This window comes from Lichenostomus cassidix, chromosome 3 (genome assembly GCF_008360975.1).
Source record: "Lichenostomus cassidix isolate B80296 chromosome 3, HeHo_3.0, whole genome shotgun sequence".
NCBI lineage: Eukaryota > Metazoa > Chordata > Aves > Passeriformes > Meliphagidae > Lichenostomus > Lichenostomus cassidix.
The window spans coordinates 96,297,124-96,316,157 of record NC_139483.1 but is presented as its reverse complement, the minus strand read 5'-3'; the positions used below and the strand labels follow the sequence as shown (position 1 = coordinate 96,316,157).

General features: G+C 39.7%; 1 protein-coding gene across 5 annotated transcripts in view; it reads right to left on the bottom strand.

Annotated features, from left to right (window-relative positions):
* Window positions 1–19,034, bottom strand: part of RNF144A (ring finger protein 144A) — a 65,438-nt gene that overhangs the window by 41,391 nt on the left and 5,013 nt on the right. For 2 of the 5 annotated variants that reach the window (XM_085056811.1, XM_085056810.1), the window contains 2 exons: window positions 7,788–7,910; window positions 6,828–6,910 (listed from right to left, as the gene is read on the bottom strand). The exons of 1 other annotated variant lie outside the window; for it this stretch is intronic. The gene's annotated coding sequence lies outside the window, so the exon portion shown is untranslated. The remainder of the gene's footprint in view (window positions 1–6,827; window positions 6,911–7,787; window positions 7,911–19,034) is intronic. 2 more of the 5 variants (XM_085056812.1, XM_085056809.1) reach the window with 1 other exon arrangement.

Here is a 19,034-nt window from a genome sequence, read left to right as displayed (position 1 = left end):
ACCAAAGTAACACGGTACACACATCACCACCCACCTTTTCAAACATAACTCTCTATTTAAAGGGAATCCACTACACTAAAAAAATAATTTTGACTTTTTTTTTTTAAGTTCTGTAGCTGTTACTTTTTCCTATTTACTTTAAGGTCACCATAGTGTTTTATGTTCAGGACATTGTGAAAAAACAGCCAGAGGTCTGACATACTGGTTTAAAATAGACATTTGGAAAGGAATTACTGCAAGGGTTCTAAACCAAATAGCATGGATTACAACCCACTGTTTAAAATCAGGTTTTGTGGCTTGTTTTTAGATATTCCTAGTAACAAACTCAATCTGATTGCTCTTTCTTGGCTGACGTTATTGTACCTAGCAATCTAAGAGACCAATAATAGAATTTTCATTTCAAATATGGCTATTAATGTTCCTAAATATAGTCTACTATATGAGTAATCTGTGTCACAGGCCTTAAGTCATTCTTCTAGGTTTTGTTGGTTTTTTGTTTTGTTGGTTTGTTTTGTTTTTTTTTTTTTAACAAAGGACAGTCAGTGCTTGACTAGGAGTTAAAGTTCTAGATGCTTTTAGGATTAAATAGTTTGTCAATATTAAAACTACACAGGAAAAAAAAATCTTTCAGGAATGAACTGAATGTGGAACATCTTTGAATTCCTACTGCATGTTTAATGACAAGAACCCACCAAAGAACAACTGTTTAACCATCAAAGATATCCCACATTTCTTTTCTGAAATCCTTGGGTTCAGTCTACTTTTATTACTAGTAGACAATCCATTGTCTACTAACAGAGTATTTTGTCCTAGTTAATTGGCAAAGGCAGCCCTTTAGCTTCCTTTCAGCAGGAAACCAATTATATAGATTCAAGAGCAAAGCAGTGTTACTTTAGAAAACTAACAAGAGGGAGGAGCACAGGAGCTGGCTGCTGCTTCTTCGAAAGAGTTGGAACAAGCCATTCCTTTAAAAACTGGAGACACAAAGCAGTGCATCTCCTTTACACTGGTGAACACAGATGGAAGCAAGAGCATTGCAAATCGAACCAAGGTGCTTGGTGGGCTTCAGAACTCACTCAGGTGGGAAAGGCTAGAGCACAGTAGTGTAGGAAGACCCCATAATGCAACAGAATATGGGAAATTTAGGGTTTTTTTCAGGCACACCAAACTCTGTTCTAGATAGAGAATAGGGAGGTTTTAGGATCAGACACACTGGACCAGCTGAAAGCCAAGGCAGTGCTACACAAACTTTAAACCTGGGAAGTGTAATAGCTGAAGTCCTGCAGTTGAGTTAATGGGAAGTCTGGGAATATGACTGACAAAACAACCAGGTCAGTAACTACCAGCACATTCATCATCTATCTGTACTTTAAAAGAACAAAAAACCCCAACCCCACTAAAGAAGGCCCATGGTAGATGGTGAAAATGAGGACATGCAGACCAGGAATCATCCAAATTCTAGATTTAAAAACATATAAAACATAAGTTGGCCACATGGGGCTTCTAACTACATGGTTGTTAGAAATTAATAAAAGTAACCAACCATTTGTAAAAATACCTAATAAATGTTTTAAAAGTATAAAAAAATAATTGAAGCACTATAAAAGGAACCAATCATGGAGACAAAAAAGTGGCACTAGAGCAAGAATTTCAGGGTGCTGGGCAGAGACCTTTGCACCCAGGTGTTGAACAGCAATACAGGCTCTAACACTTGGGCACAACACTTCAATACTGAGTGACAAACTGAGCTTAACTTTTAACCACAGATTTGAATCACCCGAGCTGACTTGAAGAGGATGCTATAATACCTGCTAGTGACCTCAAATAACCAGGAGGTCTGGATTCCTGCAATGACAGCAGTGGTCAGAGAGCTAGCAGATGGAAAAAGCAGGCAAAGTAGTATGTAGTACATAAAACAGCATAATTATCCTGTGTCACAGACAGTTTGTACTCTCTCCCGCCTTCTCTACTAATACTCAAAATGAAATGTTTTCTTCTGTGGTGACTGGGTTTGCTTTTTGGTTGTAGAAAGCAGTGTTGAGAAGTGGCTGTTGAGCTTGGAACAGCAAGCACTGAGGTTTGAGAGAGCTCCCAAGTCCTTGGAGAAGTTCTTTCCATAGCCCCTGAGAAAACTAACTTGCTTGTGCAGCTCAGCTTATGCCTGACAGACCAGCAACTAACCTGTTTCCTCCCCAGCCCTGGGCTCAAGGCTTTACAGAAACGGTAAATAGCACCTCAATTTATGACGGAGACATTGAAAGGACTGCTGAGTAATATGGCATGCTGTAAATCAGCCTTTTACCATGACAGAAAAGGAAAGAGATGAAGTGGACAGTTACCCTCTCTAAGATCCAGAGCTTTCTAACAGTTTCATTCCCCTTGGCAGCTCTTATTCTGCAGTGTTACTTCAAGCCAACCTGCAAATTTTATAGAAAAGTGAAACTGGATTGAGACATGCAAAAAGCAAGCCACAAGAAAGCAGGAAGAGCTGAATTTGTAACCAGTGGGTAGGGGAGGAAGATTTAGTAATACTGACATGACAGAAAACCCAGAAAGGGCTATTGATGCCTGTTAGGATCAATATATTACCAGGATAATGAAAAACTGATCAGAGAAAATTAGAGGCTCCACTGTAATGTCTGAATCAAGGGACAAGAAAATTTCTCAAGTACTGCTGTAATGGAGTTGTGTACACTGCATTTAAAAAAAATAGAAGTGGAAGACAGCTTATGAAAGCTTAGGAACTGACTTTGTAATGCAGCAACAAGACCCCTTTGCACAAGACAAATGATTGCTGCAAGGTATGCAGTGGTTGCCTAAGCCTATAAAGGTCAAAATACACAACAGCAGACAAGTGTCTTGACTTGTGCCTCTTTCCCTACTTCATACATTGCCAGTACATTCCAGCACATTTCATACTTTGTACATCTGCAGTAGTCAGCAACCTCTACTCCCTTTCTCACCTGCTGAACTGGAGAAAACAAACCATCCCCAACTCCACTAACTCTTGCAAACTTCTCTTAACAGAAAGATGATCAATTTTACAGAACTTGGAATAAACTATACAAAAAGCCAATTCCACATATGCATAGAATCTGTATAAAAAGTAAACATTCACAGTCAGATTTTGTTCTACATACTGCAAAAGAGGGGAGAAATAACTCCTAATCAGGTTTTGGTATATGTTACAACCCCAAAACATCTCTATATTAGAAGCTAATACTGGGTTTAAAAACAACAGCCTGCCACAATGAAATGACAAAAATACAGGAAAAAACCCTCCAGTATTTAAAACAAAGCCTCAGAAATGCAATCTATAGCTATTCATTTCAACAGGATGCTAAGTTCTTCTGCAGCAACAGAGGAGCATTCAAAACTAAGAATTAAAAATCTTGAAGGGTGAGAAGGCCACACCTGGTTAGATCCACTTCCATGTGGCTCTGAGCAAGCCACAGACCCAAACATATTAAAAAAACAGGTCAACAAAGAAATACAGGTAGATTTAGAATGAGCTGAGAATTTATTTTTTAAAATTTTCCTTACAGACAAATCTTTCCCACCTTCAAACCCCTCTTTATTAGTGGGGAAGATTTTTTTTGTGACTGAAGCCAATAATAATTAGATTTTCATCCTGTTACATGAACTATAATTAAAAGCCAATTTTATTTTGTGGCTGACACCACAGAATGAGTTTGTCACTTCTGCAATGCAATTCTTTCTTCATGTCAAAAGCTGAGAAGTGTTTTTTCAGCCTGTGGAGACATATTTACATCTTTATTACATTACATTTTAGCTACCAGTTTCCTATGTTGAACTGAACCACGTTGTGCCTTTGGCTACTGCTATAAGGCATACCATATTAACGATGATTATGATGATGGCAATAATAATAATGGAAATTATTACTGTATCACTAGATCACCCACTTGTCACTAAATTAGGATACACTGATTCCATTTATATAGGTTTCAGCTTCCATTAAGGTTACAGACAGTTACTTAGAAAACATCTTTTTCTGAAACAAAGCCAAAATATTTTGATTGCTTCCTTCCACAGTGAAATGAAACATTATAACTGCTTTAAGGTTATAAACAATGAGACAAAAATTATCAACTCTAATAGAAAGTCCCACAATTTCAAGCCAACACGAGATCATTAGAGAAGAATTTTGCATTTTACTGGCAAACTCTGACTTTCCCCATCTGTTCCCTTTTCTCTCTACTAATGAGCAGGAGCAAGCTATGAAAGCATGTCTAAAGATGACAAGAGCACAAGCTTCTCTAGATGTTTAGGAAAGATCAATGAGCTGTTCCTCAGTGTTCACTATCACACTGACAGGAGTGGCAGGCTCTTGCCTGCCAGACAAGGAAAATCAGAGGGCAGCACTCCTCTGCTTTGTATTAATCATCTGAGCTATGTATGGTATGTTCTTGTTCTTTTCACAAATACCTCCTGATCATCTGTATGCCACAAATATTTTCCAATACAGATCTCTGCCAGGACATGTTCCATTTCAGTAATCCTTTAGAGTCGTTTCAGTGAAATAGGGTTGGAGGGCAGCAGAAAGATTCAAGAACTCAAGGCACATGTCAACTATGTGTGTTCACAAGATGTCAGAGCTGCTCTCACACTGATCAAAGGCCAGGAAAGATCATAGAAGCTCACAGTTGTTTGACTTTTGCAAGAACATACCACACTCAATTTAGGTTTCTACTTTTTCGAAAAAATGAAAAAAGACAGACCAGCTATGCATGCTTCCCCAAAACAATGGACACAGGTCCCAAGAGTACTTTATACATGCTTTTCCCCCTGTGTTTCAGAAAATGGGATGTGGTGCCTGGAGAGGTTTGAGGATCTCTAGAGGCCCTCCAGCAGAAAAATAAAATAGTGATGTGGGAACAGAACAAGCTGCACTGCTAATAAGAACACAGTGGTGAACGGGTGCAGAGGCAGACCACTATGCCTGAAGGCACGGGACCCTTCAGGAGAGAGATGGAGAGCTGAAGGAAGGGAGAGAGGCTGAGGGACCTTGGCTCATTTAGCTTCCCACACGGAGGTCAAGAAGAGATATCATCACTCCCTGAATACCCATGATGCAGGGTAAAGTACATCACCAAATGGGAGAGGAACTATTTCAAGAAATCACTGGCCCCAAGGACAGACATATGTAAACTTGCTATTTTCCACTTATTTTCTTCAAGTTTCTAAGTATCAGAAATGAATTATATGTTTCTAGCGTAGCCTTCTAAAAGTAGGAAAAATGCTGATTACTTGTAAGCTGAACATTTATAAAAGGAATTAACTATCTATAGTCCAAACTGTGAGGGATGCAAAAAAAAAAGTTCATTCTGCTTCTCTGAAATTTTAAATTTGAAATCAACTAGTTAAATTAAACAAGAAAACAATAAAACTGTAGATTTTTTTTTTAACCTCAGCTTGTTTTTTAAGCAAGGGATATGAAAGGCAGTATCAGACATCTTGGTTTTAAAAAAAATTTTATCTCTCTTCTTCCCCCTTCCCATTTAGATTCTCTGCTTGTAATAAAGATGTGACAATACGGACTTTTCCAGTTAGTACTAAAAAATGGAGCAGAAAAAAGAGCCCTCAATGAAAAATATTTCGACTAGCTATTTAATTAAGAAGCACTTCTTTATATTAAGCTATATTTCTCAAGCAAAGCATAGACTTACATTAAATCTTCAATACTTAAATATAAGACCAATGAGGGCATGATTATGTTTGCACAAGAGGTTTTTCCTGTGATCAAAGAGCCAAGCAAGAACACCATTACACTTTGATAATTAAGCCAAGCACATCAGTTTCAAAGAAAAGGAAGAAAAAAAATGTACCATCTGATGGTCTGTAAGTATATGACTTTAGCACTATTTCTAGAAGATGCATGTGTGCAAAAATGGCATTACTTGGAAAAATGGAACGCTGTCAACAGCAAGTCATGAGCTCTGGCAAATGAAAAATCTAAAAATGTCGTTATTTCTGCATATAGCCATATATTAGAGCAAGCATAACGCAGAACTTGCAGCTCTAGTGATATTCGCAGGATGACCTTTTCCAAACAACAGAGAAATATCAGATAAGTTTTAATTATTTAAACACAAGTTCTGCTGCCTTCTAAAAGTTCAGAAGATAAATATGTGCTATGTTTTTTTGTTTGACTGGAGATACATTTACCAATTACATCAATAATTTGCTATGGAGTACATAGAGAACTGCAGCTGTCTCAAAAGGGAAATCACTTTATTATCTCACTCCCTTATTTGGCGTATGGAGTATACAGAACTATTAAAAACCATGCATGAAAGCAATACAGGCTCTGTTACAGAGATAAAGACACATGTTTTATATGTGTGTGTGTATATATATACACACATATATACGTTACATAGAGATAAAAATAAAAGCCTAGTGAGCCCAGTTTAGGTGGTACCATAAAATTGTGCTTGGAGAACCGCTACCAAACAAGACTCTGTGACTTGGATTTTGCTAGGAAGTTAATTAGAGCGCAGATTTTGTTGTTCTCCTACATTTCTTTGGTAAGTTAACCAACCCTTTTCATCCTAGAGCTCCATAATTAAAAACAAACTTTGACAAATTCCCTCCTCTATGTACCCCAGGCTATGCTGGCTTCCACTTTTATGGGGAACCACAACAGCAATTCCAAAGACTGTAAAACCCATCTTTCAGGCATATTTTTTCCCTCCCACAGCTTCTGTTGGTACAAGAGTCCTATGAAACTGTGGCTGCATTGAAAATTGCATCTGTCTGTGCCCTGGCCAAATGCTGTCAAGAAAGTCAAGGCAAACACCTACCACAGCAATCTCTCCTTTGTCAGTCACAGGGATTCCATGAGAAAGCACCAACCAGTCTACAATTTTGGTAGTCTTAGACAAGCCTGAAAAACAAAAAATAAGCATCACATTTTATTTCAATTCACTGTATAAAACCAAAAGAAAGAGCTCCATTTTGCCAAGGAGCTTTTAAAATTGTGTGATAGCACAATCTTAGCAAAGACAGACAAAATTCACCTCCTAACCTGTCCTACTCTCTGCAGTCACTGAATCTGCACTGATCAGCTTGGGAAGATTAATACCATTACACAAGAGATATTTACAATTATTTTTAACAATGAATTTTCAAGCCTGAAAAAAAATTTACATCTTACTGTCACCTTATGTAGCTGCAGCCCACATGATCCAGAACTTCAGGAAAGTATCACAAATTGTATCCTGATCCAGGTTCAGGGACTTACATACAAAACCAGCGGTAAACTACAACAGCTTTCCATGCACTTAGCAAAGCCTTTCTAGCCATTGTACTGGGCAAACATACATACAAAAAAATGTACAAAGCCCACTGCTCTCAGCAAGAAATCACTCTGTAGGCAGAGAATTTTCAAAACTGTGATGAGATGGAAGCTACAGTGCAGCAGGAAGGTTATCACACAGCTGCCATCACAGAGACACAGTGGGATGACCAGCACAACTGGAGTACTAAAATAGATGGCTGTAAATTCTCCAGAGGGGAAAGGCAAGGAAGGAGAGGCAGTGGGGTAGCCCTGTACATTAGGGAGTGTTTTGACTACCTCAAGTTTGATGATGTCAATAGGGTTTACAAAAAAGAATCAGGGGAAAGCCAATAAGGCAGGTATCCTAGTGGGAGTCTGTTATAGACTGTCCAGCCAGGATGAAGAGGTAGATGAAATATGTTATAAACAGCTGGGAGAATCATCATGATCACTGGCCCTGTTTTTGTGGGGGACTTCAACTTACCAGGTAATTGCTGGAAATACAACACCACATAGAGAAGACAGTCTAGGAGGTTCCTGGACTGTATGGAAGGACTTCCTGAATCAGCTGGTGAGTCAGTCAACTAGCAGAGGCACTCCACTGGACCTGTTTTTCACAAACACAGGACTTGTGGATAATACGGTAGTTGTAGACTGTCTTGGGCAGAGCAATTACAAAATGATGAAGTTTTTGTTCCCTGAAGAAGTAAGGAAGGAGCCCAAAAGAAGGAGAGATTAAGACTTTGGCAACTCAGAAGAACTACAAGGGTGTTGTGAGGTTATGCAGGGAGAAAACTAGAACAGCCAAAGCCAAGCTAGAATTTCATCTGACTACTACCATAAAAGACCATAAAAAGAAAAAGGTTCCATAAATACATCACCAAAAAAAAGTTTCTATAAATACATCAGCAACAAGAGGGGTTAACAAAATATCTCCATCCTTTATTGGATGCGGGGGGGACACCATATTCACAAAGGCTGAGGCCTTCTTTGCCTCAGTTTTTAACATTGGACCAATTGTTCTCAGGGTTAAGCAGCCCCCTGAGCTGGAAGACAGACCAGGAGCAGAACGAAGACCCCATAATGCAAGGGATAATTGTCAGTGAACTTCTACACCACACTGATGCTCATAAGACTGTAGGGCTGGATGGGACCTACTCACAGTTACTGAAGGAGCTGGTGGATGTGCTCACCAAGCCACCTTCAATCACTTACCAGCCAGCCTAGCTAACCAGGGAGATGACAGGTTATGGGAGTTACCAGTTGTGGCACCCATCTGTAAGGGGCAGAATGAAGATTTGGGGAACTACAAGCCTGTCAGCCTGATATGGGTGATTGCAGGGAAGATTGCAGAGCAGATCATCCTGAGTGCCACCAGACACTATGGACAGGACAACCATGGGACCAGGACAGCCAGCACAGGCTTAGGAATGGCAGGCTCTGCTTGATCAACCTGATCTCCTTCTGTGATAAGGTGACAAGATTTCTCCCATATGTGGTACTGGTGAAGACACCTCAAGCGCTGAGTGCAGTTTTGGGCCACTCACTTCAAGAAAGACATTGGGGTGTTGAGAGAAGGGCAACAGAGCTGATGAAGGGTCTGGAGCACAAATCCAATGAGGAGCAGCTGAAGGAGCTGAGGGTGGTTTAGCCTGGAGAAAAGGAGGCTGTGAGGAGTGACCTTATCACTCTCTACAACTACCCAAAAGAAAGTTGTAGCTGGGGGGGGGGGGGGCGGGAATCAGCCTTTTCTCCCAGGTAACAAGCGATAGGAGCAGAGGAAATGGCCTCAAGCTGCACCAGAGGATATTTAGGTTGGGTATCAGCAAAAGCTTCTTTACTGAAAGCGTTGTCAGGCATTGCAATATGCTCTCGGGGGAGTGGTAGAGTCACCATCACTGAAGGTATTTTAAAGATGTGTAGATGTGGTACTCAGGGACATGGCTTTGTGGTAGACTTGGCAGTGATGGGTTAACAGCTGGACTTGATGATCTTAGAGGTCTTTTTCAACTAAAAAATTTTATGATTCTGTGAATTCAGAATACAGCAACTGGCAGGAGTCCTACTTGCACTGCAAGCTAGTTCCCATTTTTCAGATTTATCCAACAGTGTTGTTTCTGAGATAAACCATCAGCTGAGCTCCTTTCCAACAAATACTCATAAAACTTATATCCTCAAACTGAGTACATAGATTTTTAACAGAAAAAACTTTTGTTACCAAGTCTAAAAAAATGCAGCTTAGAATTAGTTCATAGCCAAACACGCAAAATTCTGATCTCCCTTATTCATCTTAAGTTTTAAACAACATGCTATTTAAAAAATATTTGTAATTATTGAAGTATGCATTAACATTTGAAACTCCTAAAAATAAGCATTTAATTTCTGCAACATTCTCATCCTCCACTAATTTCCATTTAGAGGAAGATGTGATATGGGAAAAATATCTACCATAGTGTAGAAAAAACAAACAAACAGTAGTTACTGTTACTCAGGCAACCAATACTCAAAAAAAGCTTAGATAGATGTACTCTAAAATTCTAGGCTACTGATCAGTTATTCAGCCTACAGCTGTGTCACCAAAACAAGGTTCCCCCCCACTTCTTCCACATCCACCTCACTTCAACCTTCCTCTCCTATTTCTTTAAAACAAATCTTGCTTGGAAATTAGGAAAACTTACAAAAGTTGTTATTGCCCTCTTCCTAAATTATCTTGACACTTCAGGAGGAAAACCAAAATCTATTTTAATTATGGTTTATCTACTTGTAAAATAGGAAAACTGCCTCCTGGACCCTGGAGTCAGAAGGGCCATTGGATGTATCAGATTGTTAACCTGAACACCACAAATTATTATGCATTTCCCAAGTACCCTGACAGCAAGATAAGTAACTTGTACATGGATAACAAATACTGCCTGGGCACACATCCTGCTTTGGGCTGGAAACCTCAATAGGTTCACCACTTTCTCTAATGGCAAGAAGGGCAATTCACTGCTTTGAAGAGCTACAGCCATTCACCTTTCCATTTAGTTCTTAAGATAGCATTTCTAGTTATGCTTACCACTCTCTAAACAGGAGGAGGAAAATAAATTAAAAAAGTAAAAGAAAGTGGCTACAACACTCTTGTCAAGGCAGCTAAGATGCTCAGTCCATTCTACAGTCAGGGTATGGTTAGTGTTTAAGCTGCTTTCAAACTCATTTCCTAAAGCTCTGCCACAGATGTTTTTCATCTCTTCTGCCAGCCCTCGTTTTTAGCACAAAACTTGTCCTGGCCAGCACTCTCAGTCATTGCATCAGCTTCATCTGACCTATGCATCTCCTAATCTTTCTTCCTTTTAAAACCTTGCCCTTGCCAGCACCTCACTCAGCACTTCACTAACCTCTCTACCAGCACTGCCTTCCTGGGGCCCTTTCTCCCACTTCTATCTTGCAAAGGCAGGAGGGAATCCTGAGGAAACAAACAGTTCTTTATCAGCAGCCACTTGTCACTCCTCCTGTTTGCTCCTGGGCAATCTCCTCCAACCACAAAAATTCAGTTTATCCTCTCTACAGATGGACCTCACAGATTTACTTCCTACTCCAAGTCTCTCTTTCCTTATCCAAACTGGAAATTTCAACCCTTCTCTCTGACATTTCCTTGGAGTTATCCAGCTATTAGGTTAAGCTCCAGAGATGGACAAACCTATTATCTCCCCTCCCGTACTAACTTTCCCAAGAGGCTCTTCTTGATCAGCCAGCATCCTGTCAGCCCCCCCAGCCTGCAGACTGATCATTATATTCAACAAGAAGCTGTATGTCTAAATGCTGTAAACAGAACATGTACGTATTATGCATAAAATGCAGTATTTTTTCTGATCTCTTAGAGACAACTAAAATGGTTATCCTGGTACTCAAGACCTTCTGCCTTTTCTCAGGCTTCAACCAAATGAATCCAACTTTAAGAATTTCTGAACTGACATAAGCAATGGTCATCTCCTGCACGTGCTCCTGGGCTATTTTAACTCTTTCATTGCTATTTAATTCATGTACCCCCCCGCCCCAAACTCTTTTCCCATAATTTTAATAAACCTTCACAGTCTGTTTTCTCTTGATGATTTTTACTAGTGTCTTATCTGCCATCAGCAACAAAGAAATTTATTTCACACAGGTGACCTGACTAATCTATCCAACATTTTTTAGACATTTGTCTTTGGATGAGATGAAGTCTGTATTAAAATTATCTGGACAGGAATCCAGCAACTACTAATAAAAATGCAGGTGGAAAAAAGCAGCTGCTCACACCCCAATCTTTCCATATTAAATTGCTTCCAGGAATTTTTTTCACCACTAATCATTATTGTGTTTCTTTGAAAATCTTCAGGAGGCACAGAAAAGACCTTTTAAAGATGTAAAAACTAGGATCAGATACAGAATTTGAGGGTTATTGCCATTACTGCCATGCAAGAAGAAAAATGCTTATTTTATAGATCACATCAACCAAGAATTAAATTAGCCCACTCTTCTCTTCTGTAGCAGTGCATTGGTACCTTAAGAGTTCTGTATCCAGCTTGATCCCTACACTTTTGCAGAACAGCTTTTTCCAGGATGCAGTCTCACATGCTTTACATCTGGAAAACTTTTCACCAAGAAACCTAAATTCAGCCACATCCTGTATACATACCTTTGGTTTTACTCAACAAAAAGAAATAAATCATTCTTTGTGGCTACTTACATATTATTACAATCTGGTAATGACAGACTGGTAAATAGCATAATTGGATTTTTTTTTCAAGCTTCTGTCTTAGAAATGAAAATGTTAAATGGTGTCTTGTCCAGGCCTATTCCTGGAACATCTTGATTCTCAGTTTATTTCCCAGAGATATCTATCTACTTGTTTATATTTTACAGTCAGCTGCTGCTCCATTCACCTGGCAGGCTTTTGCTGATGTGCTCTAATGGTTTTCCCCAACAAGAATGCTGTATTGTACAGAACCACAAGCTGACAGGCAGAAGAATTAGGAAACCCATGTCAGTCTCAGCACAGGACCAGTGGCAGATGTGGAAAGAAAGGCTGTGGCATCTATCCATTATTTGTGTGACAGCCCATGGGTCATCTGTTTTTTGTGTCAGCCAAGAGTAGCTAAGAGGCACAAATGGCCGTGAACTCATCTCTCTCCACTTCACCCTGTCAGAGCTGATGATGCAGCTTGCAGCCTGGCAGCCACAGGGTCCAAGGACAAACGCTAAAGGACACACAGGAAAGATGACAAGGTTGGACAGATTATATGCGCAAGAAGGAATTTCAGCTTTGGATTCTCACTTTACTTACAGTGGTGACAACTTGTGATTATGCAAGACATGATGTCCTCACCAGCCTCCTTAGCTTTGTCAGGAGACAGCATTTCATACAGTCCTACACTGTCACCCCTGCTCACAGGGGCAAGGGGTGAAAGATGAGATCCCTCAGCAGCCAGGGGCACAACACACATGTCAAAGGGAAACTCTGCTGCGCAAGGTATTTACATGCCACAAACAAATTGAAGCCCTGTGAACCCTGGGCCAAGAGGATTACACAGTGTTACATCCTGGAACACTTAAGTAAAATTTAAGTGTACAGTTTAGAGAAAAAGGAAGCATGTATGAACTCTGGGTAAAGCTCCTTGCCGTGCAGTGCCAGCCTAAGTATGCTGTTGCTCAAACTAGGAGATTAAATTCCCATGGATTCCCTGAAGCTGAAAGTAGGAAGCTACCCACCTGCCACAGTCCTTCCCTTCCTTCCCTCTGGTTTACATATCTCACCCCATTTTCTCTTGGCAAGTGCTATTCAGGTTACCACAGCTGAACAGCTATTTGACTGGCTGGTTCCCAACAGTGAGGTGATTTTCATCAGATCAGATGTGGGAAGCTCTTTAAAGGCTTTTTAGAGAAAGCAGTTACATGGTTTCATGAAGATAGAAAAGCTCAAAGCACAGTGATAAAAGGCATTTTAAAAGATCCATTCATACTAATACAGGAGATACTGTGTGCTGAAAACAGGGAATATAATACATTTCTAGCATGAGAGGCCAAAAGATTTAATTGCTAGCTTTGCTTTGAATCTGACAGCTATTACTACTCTACTAACTCTTTGATGCACTTCCAAAAAAGCTTCATCATTTTAGATGTTTAAGAGGTGGCCGGATTTAACTATCAGGTTTATTATAATATGTATAATAGAAAAGCACACAGAATTAAGCCTTCCTGAGAAGACAATTCCCCACCACATACACACCTGCTCATTAAAAAGCTGGAATGGAAAATGTCTTCACTGTACTTATTTTTCCCTCCAATGAAGAACAAATAATCAAAACATATGGTTACAATAATGAAATCTCCATTTCATATTAATTTTACTGAATGAGCTTTTCTAAGCCTTCCAGATGATCCTCAAATGCAGTAAAGTTGACTAAATATTGTATGGGTTCCTATAAAAAGAGAGAGATAGGCATATCACACCATTTTGAAAAATAATATAATTGTGTAGAAAGAAGTGTTTTTTCCACATGGCCAGTCTAATTTCCTAGGGAAAAACATTAAAATATTTGACCATAATTGGGATCTGAGTGTGGTGTAAACCAGTCTAAATTTTGCAACTTTTCTATCCACCCATCATAATTGTATGAAAACATAAACCCATTTTTAATTCCTTCATTTGCAAATGTTTTTAAGGTTATTTTTCACTTAGAAGTACTAGAGAGAAATTAAACTAAACAGGGGTCTGAGATTCAGTCTGAACTAGAAATCAACACAGACTTAACCTGACCTCATTTTGACTGTCAACCAAAAATGGACCAAAGAAGTTGACAATCATCTCTCATACACTGAAACACACAGGATATTTGACTGAAAGAAAAAAAACGAAGTATTCTTTTTTCATTTTGAAGACCCTAGATTCCTGCAATCCTGAACATCTACATTCCCACTTGAAACGTGACCACACAGGAGATGGACTGGGTGAAGAGAAACACACAGGGCAGGTTACAAAGCTCATTTCAGGCTACAAAGTGGCCGCACAACACACGAAGAGGCACAGACATGAACTGACGTACAACTGCATTTTGCACAGGCTAAGCCAGGGGGACTGACTTGGCAACAGCTCCATCCCTGTGACTGGCAGTGAGCTCCACAGCCAAAACAAAGGCAAAACAGGAGGCAAGAGGAAATTGATACAATGGCATTATCCCAAAGCATATACACCCTGTAACTTTTGGGGATGGTTTCCCTAGGCCTGTTGGATGAAAGCTGTACAGCGACTGTCAGTACTCTTCTATATTTTGTACCATATCAGACATTTCCCAAAGGCACTCTACCAGTTAAGAGTGGACCATGGTTCTTGGATGGAAGAGGGAATCAGATATGCAATTTATCTTCAGCTTTCTGCCTCAAGTTTCCCCCGTAGTCTCAAAACCAACTCAACCAACCAACATCCCCTTCCTAACACGCACACAGGAGAACACAGGGAAAACGTGAAAAGATGGAAAAGATCCAAATAGGAAATGTCATGAAGGAAATTACAGCTCCCCACACAGAGCACACAGCCCTTTCCCCGTGCACTCATTTATGACAAGGCATGCAATGCTGCAATTTGTAATACCACAGTAGCCAAAGGCCTATTCAGCCTGGCTACCCTTCATGGCTAACACCAGACAACCTTCTGAGAGGATTCTGGAGTAACTCACATGTTCCCCACCACACAGCACTGCTCATTCATTGGCAGGCACATCAAACCTCCAGCAAGAGTTATCCAGTTTAAAATGTACCATCGGGTGCCCAACATTTATACACTTTGGGACAGACTGCCCCAAAGCCACTCTCTTTGAGTTTGTATGCTTTGCATATGTAGTACTTCCTCAGAATAGGTGACATCTACAAAAGTATGCTGCATTGAGAGGAAAACCACTTATTTACATTTTTCTTTTATGAGGAGTTTGTATCTTCTCTTCTTTGATAGTTTCATTATATTCCTTAACTGTTAACACCCAGAGAAAATGTCAACATTCAAATCCAGCAAGTATTTTTGGAAATAATTTATTCAGAGTATCACTATTTCAAAATATCCTCATTTTCTTGTTTCTATGTATTCAGTGGTTGCTGAGTAGGAAGAATAATATGGAGGAGAAGAAACTGGAGGAGGCTTTTTGTATTATTATTACAAAAAGTAACTTCTTTCAGAGAAACATGAAAACGGTATATTCAGCAAAAGAAGTTCTCTGCTAAATGAGGGAATCTTTTCTGATCCCTGCAGACTTTCCATCACTATAGGTATATATGAGTTTTAAATGTCAGGAGCTACCTCAATTAAAGAGAAAGTCAATTTGGCACTTAGACTCCCTAAGCACATAATGATGCAATCACAGAAGGTACTGTTACAAAGCCCTCTTAAGCATTTCATAAAGGCATTAAAACATGATGTGCTTTATCTCATGCATATATTTAAAAATAAAGTGTCTGTATAAAATAGAACACAAGGCTTTAAAACTACTTCTTATTTTCTTGTTACAGCACTTACTGTTTTCAGTTGGAGTTCTACGTATTTTCACTGAACAAAAAAATCAAAGCCTGATGAATGTTTGGGAATGATCTCTTTGAGTAGCCTCAGATTTTCTCCCACTCAAGCACTGAAACAGTTGGACAGCAAACACAAAGACTTTAGCTAATATGAAGTACCTAAACTCAGATCTACAGCTCCTACAAAAAGCATTTCCTATACATTTCTAGGAAGACCTACTCGCTGATGGTCAGATACTAACCTTCTGCAGCCTTTCAACATTTTCCAACAGCCCACAAATATACTGTCTTTCATTTAAGCCTGCTCGTTTTAAATCTCTTTGACTGTAGTATTTTTTTTTTAGGAGAATGATTTCCTGTCTTTCCTGTAAAGCTCCAGATACTGTGAATTCTTCATAACCAGTAGGGCTGGGTAAGTCCCATGTTAAGGCAATCACATCAAAATTCTCTTGGTATTGAGAAAACAAGTGGATTTTCCCATTAGTTGAGGTGACTTTGATAGGACATCCTTATGTGCACATATTGTTTTACTCTGGAACTCTCCAGGTTATAATTTTAGTAACACCCTGTCCAGCACAGCACAAAAACGGTTTTGTTTTGCAGGGCTTTTTGTGGCTTTTTATTCGTCCTTCAAAAATAGAACCATCTTTGCCCTTCCACAGTTCAAGACCAGAATTGGTTAATACCACAGTGAAAATACACAATGAAAAGGATGGGTTCAGTCTCCTGAGGTGAGAAATGAAGCTGCATGAGAAAAGATACTAAGGTGAAAGGGAAAAAGCCGAAATCCTCACTGACCCTGCTGCCCTTGCAGCAATCCCTAAGCTGCCACTAACAGCAGTGCTGCCTGACAGCAAAGTGGTACATCACTATTATTAGCACAAGGAAGGGCCATGATGGTTTGACTCTACCTTATATTGGCAGCTGTGGTGAATCATCCCACCCAGAAGCAACGATTCCTGTTAATAAAAGTTACAAGGACATGCCTCTGTTGGTCTGAAGACCAATACAGTAGCATCATGGAGGACAGGGGGGGGGGGGGAAAAAAATAAAAATCAAACCAAAGGAATGCCCCAAAAAACCCATGCAGACCTTTCAGACAAGACAGAGCAAAACAGTAAACTTCCCAAAAAAAGAGCAGCTTCTAAAAACACATTTACCTGTAACTATAAAAAAGCTTCACAGCAGTAACCTAAATCAAAAAGCAGGGAACATAGTCATAAACACTGTATTTCAGTCAAATCTGTGAACTTCAGCTTTTTAAGGAGCTAATGGAAATGTGAAGTGACTGATGCAAATATTTAGCACTAACTGACAGTTTGCTAAAAAGACTATCACATTCTTCGGATTTATGAGTCGTCTCCGAGTTTGTCATACCTTGATTTTTGACTAAATATGTAACATGAACTGAAGCTAGAACTACCCTGTTGCTCCCTCGGAAGTGACATTTTATTTTTAGGACAATGACAACCCGGAACAAAAGAGAACAGAAGACAGAAGTGGTTTATCACACTCCTACTATGTCTACTATACAAAAAAGGGAATAAGACATTAAAGTCACTAAGAACTTTACGCTTCACCCTCAATAAAAGTTAGTGGTAAAACATTTAAGAATGGATTTCAGACATAAATCCATGCAAAGTAAGTGGCCAATGCTGCTGCTCCAGTGGGACAGCACATCATGGAAGAAAGGAGATAGGTGACAGGAGGTTACATATTCTGGACACCACCACAGCTGATAGCCAGTGACAGCAGCAGTTTGATGGAGCCAAGCTGTTTGCTCCAGTAAGCAGTAGAGGTGAAAAACTATAGCAAAGGATGAACTCAAACTGCAGAGAATGGCTCCCTCAGAGCCACAGGGATCCAAAGCAAAGGACACAACCAAACAGAGCAGAGCCAACAACAGCATGGAGAGGTGCCAGGGTCAGCAGCACTGCCCTCTATTTTTAAGCAAGCTTCACACAGCACCAGTTCTTCCAGCATAACCTTCCCCAGGGCAGGGACTGTCACATCGCATGGTAAAGAGAAACAAACAAGCTTGTAGCCTTGAGACAAACTTACACCCTGCAGGTGAGTATGAATGGATGAACATCCATAAACTTAGAAGGTTTTCAAGTGCTCACCATCAGAGCTACAGATAATACATGCTGCACCCTTAGCAAGTAGATGGCTTCAGCTTCTGTAGCAACGATGAGATTCACCACCACTGTTGTGCTTAACCTGTGTGGATTTTACATCTCAGTGATTAACTGGAAGAGCTGACTGCTCTATTTTACCTGCAACTTACCTGAGGCAGAAAGCTTGTGACCTCAGCTTGGTCTTTGGAGCAATCCAGGGCCCAGCAGGTACCAAGTCTGGTCCTGAGGACCAATGAGACCAAACCTCAAGATGAAATGGGCATCAACAGCCCATCAGAGCTGGCATGTGCATCCTGCAGCTGGGACTGTGGTTATTCTATCTCTCACAGCTTTCCAGCAACCGTTAGTGAGACCTAATGAATACTGTCACTACATCTTTGCTAGAATTCTAGACACACACACACAACTGTGAAACAGTAATTGACAGAAGCCATAACTAGTGATTTAAAGTAGAGAAATCACCTCCAAACTTTTCAAAATATAAAATGTTAATAAATAACAGAAGCACAAAGAAAAAAATTGGAAAACTTTACTAAAAGTTGTGGCTTGGTTTGGTTGTTTTTATTTGGTGGTTTTTTTTAATTTAAGTATTGTCTGCCTTTCCACAAATCTAACACACCTCATACACCCTCAACATGTATCTTTGGTCAGCACTTTTCCCACAAAACTAAGAACAGCCAGTACACAAAGGTAAAAGTAATGCATAATTAATCTCAGCAAGTAGGTGTAGGTGTTTTCTCCTCTAGGCTCCAACTGCATGACAGGAAATACATTATTCATGAAGAAAGATGATGGTACAACATTAATCAAGTCAGCATGACAAGACAAACAAAGACCACAAGATGTATTCAACAGATACCAGTGTGCAAAAGTGATCAGCTAAGTGAAAGGGTCACACAGAGTCTGTTTACAGAAAACAAATACTGAGGAGAAATACAGAAATAAGACTGAACTGTTTCAGTTTGCATCCTATCAAGTCTTTTTCCATTTGGGGAAAAATTTTTATACAATACAACTACAAAAGAAGTTTCTGAGTGTTTAAAGAATTGCTATTACAAAGCAAAATTAAT